Genomic DNA, 6,000 nt, shown 5'->3' on the forward strand with positions numbered 1-6,000 from the left:
CAGAACGGCAAGGGCAAAAGGGAAGAAACCTGTGGGTCAAGATGAAGACAGTTCAGCAGAGAAAGCAAAAGCTACAGTGCAAGCAAAGCAAAATAAGGAATTAATTCATTGCTTTCCATCAGCAGGCAGGTGTTCAGCCACTTTCATTACACATAATGGTTTCTTGGGAAGACAGACCCCATAACTCCAAACGTTCCCCCCTTGCTGCTTTTTCCCCAGCTTTTATTACTGAGCACAACATCATATGGTATGGCATATCCCTTGGGACAGCGGGAGTCAGCTGTCCTGGCTGGGTCCCCTCTCAGCTCCTTGTGCACCCCCAGCCTACTCAGTGGTGGGGTGGGGTGAGAAGCAGAAAAGGCTTTGATGCTCTGGAAGCACTGCTCAGCAATAGCTAAAAACATCAGTGTGTTACCAAAACAGTTTTGGTTGCAGATCTAACACATAGCACCGTAAGAACTGCTATGAATGAAATCAGCTCTATCTCAGCCAGGATCAGTGCACCATTGTTCCCATTTCTGATCACTGAACCTTGTTCACACACAGCCTGCTTTGAAAGATGGAGTTGCACAACTCTGACTCTCCATCACGTGTGTGTAATACAGACTCTGGCCTAAAGTTCTGACTCAATCATTCAGGTCTGAGACAAACAGTGCATCAAATTTCCTTTTACGAGACACAAAGATTCACCATTCTGGCATGAAAGGGAAAACAAAGGATAAGAGATATGATTAAAAACTAAAAATAGCAAGTTAAAATATACAAAACATTACTGACAGAACATCCCACTACCTGGCCAAAAACAGTGCATCGTAACACATTCATTGGAAGTAACAGGCTGAAATAAACCCACTTTGTGCTTGATGCTATTTATTTATGCAAAAATCTGCAAAGTAGAAATTATTATAACAGTTTATATAGCAATACCTCCAGGAGGTAGTAATGAAGGTAGCGCTTTGCTGTGACACAGGCTGCAGGAGCATGCAGTTAGACACAGATGAGATCAACAATGCTTTTGGGCTCTGAGGTACTAACTGGACTCAATAATCCTGAATTACAAAGTAGGGTTCAATATTATTATGTCTGGCCTTCAAGAAAGCAAGGCCCACTAAACCAGGGTTCTCTTGTACATCCAGCTGTAGTATTTATTAAGATTTGTTCCGCTTTCTACTGTAATCGGTACAAAAACAAATTTCTGTGAACTAGGATGAAACAACAAGTCTGAACTGAAGAACAGGATGGTCACTGGAACAAATAATGAATTGACTGCATTTCTGCTTACTTATCTGGGATAGCCATGCTGTGTCGAAAACTGCCTTCACATCATAAAATATAAAATCCTGTGATCTTCTCTATTGTCAGCTCTAAAAGTGAAATGAACTCCTAAAAAAGGTGGAAGAAGATAAGAAATATTTCCACTATCAGTATTCCCAGAATCCAAGACCAAATTACTATTGAATAATTATAAGATTAAGATTACTGAATAACAAAAGTACAAGAAATAAAAAATGCCCACTTTATAAGGCATAAATAAGCCACTAATTGACAGAAGCTGAAAAAACCCTTCTCTTGTTGGCTGGTTATTCGGCTGTGGATTCTGCTGCTGCTCTGTCCTCTGAAGCATCTGGTACTGGCCATTACCAGAGATCAAATAGAGGACCAGATGGTCTGTTGGTTTCACTCATTACAATGGTATGACCGCTGAAATGTAAAAGCTCTTCACAGAACCAGAAGGAGAGCATTTACCTCTGAATGCCTGATCTCTTCAAAAAAAAAAAAAAAAAAGAAAAAAAAAAACACCAATGAGAGAGGAAGAGAGGGAAAAAACCCCCCTCATCATACCTCTGTGAATCCAATACCTCTGTGAATCCAAGAGAACGGCAACCCATTTACCTCAGTGACACTTCAGTGCAGAAGTCATCAAATTACTTGGAAACTTTTCTCACTGAGGAGGATCTGGCCTTAGCCAGCCTTTGTGGCTTCAGGCTTATATTGTCACAAAATACTATACCAAGGATGATTCGGGAAGCTAAAGCTGAAGCAGGAACTAGGTGGTGTAGCCTGGCAGGATGGCATCGGATCAACCCCTTAGGGCTGTGCTGGATTCCTGCATCCTAAGTCAGGGTGCCATGATTTAAAAGCACTGAGTATGATCCTGTGGGTTTGCTTCAGACCAGAGGGCTAAAGGACTAGTAGAGGTTAGATAGTGGATGAAGTCATACTCAAGAGTGGGAAAAGTTGGCATCTTGGAGAAGGGGAGCACGAAGAGCCTCACGAAGTGCTGAATATGTGGTACTGTTTCCTCTTTGTTGGCTTGCAGAATCTTTCTGATGTTCTAGGTATGTGGGCTCATCATTTCTTTCTCCTTCCTAGAAATATAGTCCAAATAAAAAATACAGACATGATAGAAGCAGAAAAGATTAAATGAAGTAAAGTAGCCTCATATATGGGCTTGCTTTGTGATAATGAGCCTGCAGAAGAGCATTTCCTCCTCTCTTCTTCTACTGTCTCCGTAAAGGTGGTTTTCAAGAAGCCTGGTCCTGAAAGTGGCATCCACCCACCTTAGCAGTGGTGGACTATCACCGCTCTGGCTTCTGCATATAGGAGTTTGAATATATTTCTTCTATGAGGCTTTTGCTTTTCATCCCTTTTTGACCTTTATCTAAGAATTATTTATGTTTTGGTTACTGTTTTCTAAATTCAAATACAAATATTTGAAAACTGAGATTAGTTGGGGTCCATTTCAAGTTATTATGTAGCCAGAGAACACGTATCTGGAAAGATGCTTAGGGAAGAAAAAAAAATGTAGGCTTTTCTTCCTTGGATTCAGGAACAGGATGTGTGTTTTCTGTATCATCACAGTGATTTATGAAGGGGAGCTGCTGTCCCATGATATAAACCTTCAATATGCCAAACCCACATAACTGGCTTGCCTCTTCACACATTCTCCAGAGAGACGTGTTGTCACCCTTGTCTTCCCTTATTTCCCTCTTACTACTACTTTCCTTACTAATCTTAAACTCTCTGAGACCATTTTATGTGCAAAACCAAAACCTGAAAGCTACTGCATTGGCTTACATGGTAACTTGCATTGGGAGCTTCATGGACGGCATCTTGTCTGTCTTGAGTCTTTTAGAAAGAGCTACATGCTAAAAATAAGTGTTGAGAAACACTGACTCTTAATAAAGAAAAGCAAACTACAAAATCAACTACTAACATATAAGCAAAGGGAAATACACTATCCTATATGATGTAAATGCTGATACTCCTAAGGTCAAAGTAATCAATACTATGAGAAAATACAAAGTCTTCAGCAGCTGTTTTCTTTTTCTAAAAATCCCTGTGCAAGAGCAGCTTTTCTGAAGAGCAAGGCTATTATTTAAAAGGGAGGCAACGCGGACAGGGCTGTGAGGCTTGCCAGCCGTCTTGGAAAGTTGCAGTGATCACGTGGCAGGGCTGGGGCCAACTGTACCGTGATGCATCCTGTTTTCTTCAGGCAACAGGGGGTGCAAGTATTCATCATCATCAAGCATCATCAAGAAGACGCTGGAGATTCACACTCAAATCCCATTACTCCATAATATGAATGTAGGTGCCTAGTTTTCCACGTGACCAAAGAAAAGCCTTAATAAAAAACCCAGCAAAGTGTATTTGTTCTGTGACTTTTCCTATGGCTTCCCCTTCCCTTGTTTGTTCATTTAGCAGATGAATCGCATTTCCAGTGTGTGATTTTCAGATATAATCAGGACTGACTTGTGGAGCTCAAGGTAGAGGAAAGTGATAGAGGCAGTGAAATATGCAATAATAGATCTTAAAAATAGCTAGTACTTTGGATGGTAATGTTACCAAATGACTTTGTACCAAATTCTATCTCACTGCATCATGTTTAATTTTCTCAAGGGATGAAAAGAGGAGAGGCTAAGTTTAAGCAAAGGTCACATTGAAAAAAACTTTAGAAAAATCCCTACTAAATCATATTTTCATTACCATGGCTTCTCCAATATGCTAAAGGTAGTATAATAACTTGCATATTGGTGGGAAGGCAAAAAGCTATTTTAGAAACCTATGGCCAGATATGGGTTTTCCAATACACGAAAAATAAATCCCGAGAACTCTAGCTGGGTGTGACAAGGAATTCAGATGTATTGTCACATTCTTTAGGTGGAAAATTGAACTAGCACAAAGAAAGAAAAGGGAAAAAGGATAGCATCTGCTTTTTCCAGGTAGCATGGGAAAGGAGACATGATTCTGCTTCTCTTCATTATAGTTTTCCATTTGGGGCTGAGTGAGCAAGTAGCAAGGGGTCTGAGTGGCAATCTGTTTAGTCTGTTTCAGTGATGCTGGATTTTGCATTGTATAAATAATGGGGAAACTGCATGAATGTCTACACTTCACATTCCACATCAGCTCCCAAGGCTCCTTCTTCGGTAATTTAGAAAACCTAACAGAAAACATATGAGGATACTTGGTGCCTTCCCAGTTAATCAGGCACTGTTTTAAGAAAGAAAATGAGCTATGGAGGTAACTCCTTCACCTCTTCAAATTAAGGAAGTTTACTTTCCCACCCACAAAATAACAAAAGGGACTACGTGTCCCAAAGTTACTCATTTGCTCTACAGCGAAGCCAGGGTTAAAATATAATCTGAGAAATAACATTCCCAACATGGAAGTTCAAAGACCAAAAGCTGTTTATATTCATAACAGGATTTGTTTGTTTTCACTGAGAAAATTAGTTCCTTTGTATGTATTAGAAGGTTTACTATTTTCTTCTGATTATTGTCTTCTGGCAAAGTCATAATTACTTGATTAGAGATGATCAAAAACACACTGGTTATTACTCATAATCTCTGTGTATTCCTACCAACCTGTGCTTTGTGAAGCTCTGACTGGATACAGCTCTTCTGTTTGTGAAGGAAAAATAGTCACCCAAGAAGTCTCACAAAGCAACCACAGAAAATACTTTCACTGCCAAATTTACCTATCCATGCTCATTGGATCAAGCAACACCAAAAAGAAAAGAAAAAAAAAAAACCCTCTACCCTTCACCAATCTCTCTCTGACACTTGGAGTGACTATTTTTCTCATAAGTCTTCTAAGAAATGAAGTTTCTGACTTGCCAGAGATCCCGAACTGTAAACCCGAAGTGACCACAACAGCTGCAAGTGCTAGCACCTTCGTCTCCTTATAGTGATGCAGTTTTGGTATGCTTTGCTGGCCTTTCAACTCCGACCCATGTAGAGAGCATACGTTTCTAAAATGGCATATCAGATGCGCAGTTGCTGTTATTTGTAATTGGGTCTGAGTGCCCAAAGTCTCACGTGCAGTAGCTGTATACTTAAGGTGCCCCGTTTCCCACATCACCTAACGTAACTGTAAGAAAAGAGCAGTTGTGTAAAGAAATCCTGCTATCTTTCACTCGCCTTCCCTTCTGCCTGTCTGTGTGCTTCTGGAAAATGCCATGTTACTGGGACTGTGACTTTCAAAGGCGGTCGGTCAGATCATCTTGTGAAATCCTGGGTGATAAGAGAAAGAGGAGACAAGGAAACTGACGTCAAAAAAAAAATATAGCTGCTACTATACCATCAAACTGCTTCATGTGGAGTTCTCCCAGTGAGTCAGGGTAATGCATTCAGAAGGAAGGAGGGAGTTGAACACTGAGTTTTTTCAAAAAAAGTCTTCTGTTTTAATTATTTAAGCAGTGCTATCATACAGAATGTCTATAGGGAATTGCTTAATTTTATTCTTTTTCTTTGGTGATTGGGGAACATGTTATAAAATATAAATGTGTTCTTTTATTTCTTTCGAGTGCCTTCTGAAGGACCCTCACATTTCACATCCATACCATTCTGCACTCTTTTCTCTCTGTTTTTGTCCATGGTGGTAGGGCTCTGGGGAAAGACGAAATATTATTTTCATTTTTTAGCGAGGCTTTGCTGGTATCTGCTTCTTCGGAACTGTGCCAAATGTGTTATTAGAAGGGATCTCTCCTATCCGAGTTCT

This window comes from Falco naumanni, chromosome 1 (assembly GCF_017639655.2).
Source record: "Falco naumanni isolate bFalNau1 chromosome 1, bFalNau1.pat, whole genome shotgun sequence".
Classification (NCBI taxonomy): Eukaryota; Metazoa; Chordata; class Aves; order Falconiformes; family Falconidae; genus Falco; species Falco naumanni.